General features: G+C 30.0%; 1 long non-coding RNA gene across 1 annotated transcript; it reads right to left on the bottom strand.

Annotated features, from left to right (window-relative positions):
- Positions 1-2476: 2476 nt before the first annotated feature.
- Positions 2477-3810, bottom strand: LOC134257526 (uncharacterized). The gene is made up of 3 exons (XR_009989938.1): positions 3714-3810; positions 3084-3220; positions 2477-2527 (listed from the first exon to the last, which is right to left on the bottom strand). It is a non-coding gene; the product is annotated as an uncharacterized LOC134257526 (long non-coding RNA).
- Positions 3811-6184: the final 2374 nt, after the last annotated feature.

The following is a 6184-nucleotide window of genomic DNA, read 5'->3' as shown; positions in this document are numbered from 1 at the left end:
TTTGGCCTGCATTTTTTGACATTCTTTTCCTTAAAACATTAATTTTTTGACACCCAGAGGACTAAAAATAAACCACTTATCCAGCATTTTAGGGCTTTTTTCGTTTGTTACTACAGAAATGTAAAAGGGGTCTACATGTTTACAATATTTGTCGGGGCGTTTATTTCTATACAAAATGTAGTTGGATACGGGGCATTTTCCAGGATTCTCAGGGGTTGCATACATCCAAGGTGGGCAGGCACGATTATCAGTGACATCCCCACCAGTTCTAGTCTTCGTTGCCCTTTCGTGGTATTGTAGGTAGTCAAGTTAAAGTGTCTCATCCCTTTTCAAGACTACATCACACCTTTTAATTTTTCGGTGTTCAGTCCCCCCTCGTTTGCCTAAATACAACGTATTATTGAACCATAGAGTGCTTATGAAAGAGGTTGGTGTAGGTTTTCCCACTTGTTCAGTCTTGAAGAGAGTTTCAATTTCATCAAGTATTATAGAGTCGGACCTTTTGGGATTTTTTTTACATGCCCTTGTGCTTTTAAATCCTTTTTTTACTTTTTTTTTTTTTTTTTTTTTTTTTGCTTTTAAGGCCTCCCTGCACTGCGCAAATTCAAAGCCGGTTATTAATGAAAACTGGTAATGAAGATGTTCTAAATGTCTTTCAAAGCTCCTATCATTCCCCTAAGTCTTGAAGGTTCATATTCTTCGCAAGATTTTGTGCGGACATTCACAATAAAGTTCAAAACAAGAGAGGGTCCAATTTATTGGGGCTATATTGTAAATTTCTCTTGACTCCCCTTCAATTTCAAAATACTCACGTAAAATGTTCAAATGTCCCATTGTTTTTCGAAAAGTGTTTGAGTTTTCATTTGCTTCAATAAAAGTAGACGTTTCCACATTTTTTGAATCGCACACTTATACTTGTACCCTCCATGATAATATTTTATTTATTGCAGATGATATTTGTTTACATTTAAAAATTTTTGTCTGTAAACCATGTCATAAAAATGCATTAAATTAGTTTCCAAGATTAATTGGAAGCTTTCTAAGGTTTTTTTGTTATGAAAAAGGGTTTTGGGAAATCTATCATGCAAAAGGCTAGGAAATCTAATCTGCCTATCCAGTGTTCTATTGCGATGAGTCCTATATCATGTGGAATGTTAGGATAGAGACAGGTGACATCAAATGAAACTAAAATGAATTCAGGGTTGATTTTTTCTGGAATCGTATATATAAGGGAGTTGTTGTAGAAGTCCATGGTATTGGTAAGTTATAAATTAAAATTTAATCCAAGATAAACAAACAAGTTCGCTTTTAATTTTAACACTAAGTATCTTCGCCGTTTCGGCTCTCAGAGTTTAACAAAGATAATAAAAACAAAAAAAACTCGTTGTTATGAGATCGATATTATGACGTCACAAAGGCAGCGATATACATTGGCGCAGGTATTTATTTTCCTGTTCTTAATGTCTAAGGAAAAAGTAATGACTTTGTCATGAACCTGTCTTTAATATAAAACCGTCAAATTTATTTTCACTGATACCATCACTTAATGATATTGTCTTCTTCATTCTGTGAAAATTTCATTAATCTTTAAACAAAAAAAAATATTAGAAGAATCCTACCTTAATCATTTATCAAAAAATTATTTTGTTCTGCTATTTTTTTTATTATTTGTTCTGCATCTTTTTAATAGACCTTCATTAAGAAAAAAGGGTGATGAGGAGATATGGGACATTTGACACATTCATTAGCCTTCAATGTTACCATCATTTATTTTTAGATGTGTTTTTAAAAATGTTATTAGAAAAATCTTTCATAGAAATAAAAAAAGAAATGTATTGGACAGGATTTTTAAAAGAAATTAAAAGGATCAAATTTATGTGCATGAAAATAGTCAAATTTGTTTAATTTTCAGACATCCATTGTTAAAATAGGTTTAAAATATCAAAAAATGTATGGAAATAATGTTTAATTTAGATTGCATATTGTGTAATATTTTAATGGGTAATATATATGTTGTATGATGATTTTGGGATGATTGTAAATGGGTGTGTTTGACCTATTCCATGTACCTCCTGGTTCTTTATTATCCCACAATGTCGTGTTAATATTTTCACTAAATGCTCATTACACTTTCCTTTTCACAATTTGAAGATTTCAGCAAAATCTATAATTTTTTTTTTTTCATCAGAAGTGAGGTGTCCTTAGCTAATTTAAATTATTTCACCTGAAAATATCAAAGGTGACGGTATTCGAAATTAGCGGGATTCTTTAGATGCCTTCCAAATATGTAAAACTTAATATGCATCCATATCATATGTGTAATAATAATAATAATAATAATAATAATAATAATAATTCAGGGGGAGAGGGCTTATAAGGGCTTTGTGGAAAAAAAGAAATAAGAAAAAAAAAGCAGTTGCTAGATGAGAAATATGTAAATAAACGTTACTCAGAAAAATACAATTATTTCATAACTTACTTTGTAAAGGTTGAGATTCTGCAACATCTTCTTCAGATCTGAGTGCCTCTACAAAATAATTTGTTTTCTCAAGGATCACTTTATATTTTTTAACAAATACCTTTTATAGTCCATAATCATTTTAACAATTCTACTATTTTTCTGAAAGTAAATTTCATTTAAATGTGAATGTATTTTTCATTATTTCAATAAATATTTGATTAATAATTAAAATGCAATGTATAACTTTGCAAACATTTACTTCATCATTTTTTTTATAATTCCTAAACTGACTTTTAACTCTGTTTTTATGGTTTGGATAGTTTTGGATTTATCCGAGGAAACTTGTTTGACCATGACTAACTATAAAGTAACATATCTTTTGCAAAAATTGTTATTATAAAATTATTATTGAAACATTCTTTCTAAATGTTCTGAAAGTCAATCTAGCTTAAGAACTCGTCATTCAATTAGATATTTTCATTAATGAAATATGAGAATGACTCTTTGTCTTTGACTGTTACATGTAATTTGTTACCAATGTTGTTGCGGAGGTATTGTATTTTTTGTATGATCTCGTGATGTTAAAGTATATGAGGAGAGCGTTAACTTATTGCACTCATACCTTTTTTGCAATTTCTTGTATAATGTACAATTATCCATATAACATATGAAGTAAGAGCAACTATGGCTAAAAGAAGAAGACTTGAAACTATCTGCCATATAACCTCTTTGCACTTGCAATTCTTTTGTTCTATGCTCCTACAAAAATGAATGAAAGATGATATAGGCAAACCCATAGCTTAATTTAACACTAAAAGTAGATAGAAAAAGTGTAAACAAGTCAATAGAAATAAGCCAATATCAAAAATATTTCAGGGAAATGTATGTTTTTTTGGTCATGTTTAATTTTCTAAACAAAGGATATGATTTTTTAAATAGATTTTTAGGGATTGACTTTTAAATGATAGTTTCTAAGCATGTGGAAATATAATGTATAAATGAGCTTCTGATTTTAACTTCACAGTAAGCTTATTTCAAAAGTCATTAAGGATGAACCTATGTGGACGTATGTTTAATTATACAATAGTAAAAGATAAACAAATAGACCATTCATCAACTTTTGATATTTTACATCTGGTATAATGAGAGATATTCATACTAGATAATTCTTATACATCCCTTCATCTTAAAGTACTGTGAGCTTAAACAATGTTTTTTTTTTTTTTTTTTTTTTTCTAAAATAAGCAATTACCTTATCAAGGAAAAGTTGTACACTTTACGTACATTAGAGGGACAAATGCAATGGGAAAATTTCCTGTCTTCATTTACATTTGTGACGTTGAAGCACATTTTATCTGTATGGATAAATAAAGTTTGGTTATTAAAACATTGTTAAGAGTCGTTGTCAGCAATAAGTTTGAAATTTCTTTTAAATACAATCCATTCGAAAGAAAAAATAATTACATTTGTACACCTCTGTGGAATCGTAGGAGAATGGGCAGCTTGTTTTACACTTTTTGTATGGACTATCTTGAATTAATCCTCCTAGCATATTGAATTCAGCACAACTATGCCCTATTCAGAGAGAAATGCATAATCATAACAAAAAGAAGGAGAGGGTCTTGTAATATTATTAATGCGTTAAATATATATATATATATATATATAAATATATATATATATATATATATATATATATATATATATATATATATATATATATATATATATATATATATATATATATATATATATATATATATATATATATTTCTTTTTCTTTCTTTTTTTAAACTTACCAATGACATGGACTGCTGGTGCACATACTTCCAACGTTGAGTTGGCATAACTGTTAATGACACAATGATATACAAATTTGTTAGGTTGAATGCATTCTTGTTTTACCAGCCAACATTTCTTTGCTTCTGCTCGCCATTTCCATTCCGAGTGAGTTTTTGGACAAGAAGACACGTAAGTGATTGTTTTTTTTGATGCCGGGCACGTTGCTATGCATCTTAAAGCATAGAGTGACTGTGAAATAGAATTTTTTCTGTTATTTATATACTTGCTGTTAAAATACATAGTAATAGGGATTAATAAAGAAATATAAGAGATTTTTACATTTCTAACGTTCAAAATTGTATTTGAACTACTGATCAAAAAATTTTTCTAAGAAATGAAAGTAACTAGAATTAATGTATAAGTTGAAAAAAAATGAACTTTTGCTTCAAACTAAAAAAAATAAGAGGTCTCACTTAGAATATCTCACAAATCGCAATCAAATAAAGATCATTGAAAATCTCCTTTATTTGTAATGTATCTGCATGTTTTACCCAAACATTGACATACCAGAAAATGAATGAACGACACAAAATTGAATAGCATGTTTCTTTTGTCTTTCTCTCAAATCGTGTTTGTTCCTGAAACCAAATAAAAGATAACAAAAATAACGAAAATTGATATTGTTAACTAATTTTTACGATAGTATACTGCAGTTAACTTAAGTTAACTATGGTATTAACTTTTTTCTCCAATACTTAACAAATATTTTTATACAGTAAATCAAATAATTTTTATTATATATGTGTTCTAACTTTACCTCCAATTTTACCTCTACTGCCTTTACTATATATAACATAAATACCATAAAACTGTCTTTTTCACCGGGAAAAGACTATTTCTCTCATCTGAGGACTACTCCCAGAAAAAAAAATCAGAGCTTCTCCCACGGACTAAATCTTCATAATTATTTATTTAGTAATCTTAACCAATCAAAGGGTTCAATGGTCGGAGCGTTCATGGATTCTCAAGTCTGTGACGTAATGTTATAAGCAATGCAATTATGAAACCATCAAGGAATTTTAAATTCAGAAATTGCACATTTCATAGTCGGAGATTCATCATAAAAAGGTCTAACACATAGTGTGAAACAGTGGGTCAATTAACAATGGTCAATCCATTCCTATGCTGATACGATATACCCTGGTGAGCTTCAGCTATAATATACCATAGAGTTTGACACATTTTTTTCCTATTCGGATATTTCTCTTTAGGAAAGACGTTAAAGGTACTAACAACCAAGCTCTATGATAAACGTGATGACTTTAACTTTTCTATCCTACATATGCACCAATATATCTTCATTCATTGTGTCAAATGCTGATCGACGTTTTTATGCACTATTGATCCGGGACGTATCTTGTTTTTGTCCTGTCTGTTTATCTGTTTGTCTGTCAGTCTGTTGTCAACTTTAATCTACGGCCGCCAGGATAATTACTCGTACAAAGAAACATGATCATATAACACCTGTGTTAGTCAACTTACATTGGCTTCCCGTAGAACATCGAATCCAGTACAAGCTGCTTCTACAGACTTTTAAAGCTTTAAACGGAACATCGCCACTTTATATACAAGAACTGGTTCAGGTTTACACGCCTAGTAGATCTCTACGCTCAGAGAACTCCATGTTCCTTGTTTAGTCGTGCGCGCGGACTAAATCATACGGTGACAGGCGGTTCGACGTGGCTAGTGCAACATTGTGGAACAGTCTTCCTCAAAACTTGAGAATGGAAAGAAATTTTATTCGTTTTAAAAAATTATTAAAAACTTATTTATTCACTACTGCATACCCAGATTATTCTTAAGAAGCTACTTTAATTTGTTTTTAATTTTTTTTAAATTTAAATTATCTTATAACAAGGGACATCACAGCAATTTACATGT

Source organism: Saccostrea cucullata, unplaced genomic scaffold (assembly GCF_032062105.1).
Source record: "Saccostrea cucullata isolate Sc308-1 unplaced genomic scaffold, CSIRO_AGI_Scuc_v1 ctg920, whole genome shotgun sequence".
Lineage (NCBI taxonomy): Eukaryota > Metazoa > Mollusca > Bivalvia > Ostreida > Ostreidae > Saccostrea > Saccostrea cuccullata.
Note: the sequence above shows the minus strand (reverse complement) of the source record. Positions and strands in the feature narration are given on the sequence as shown.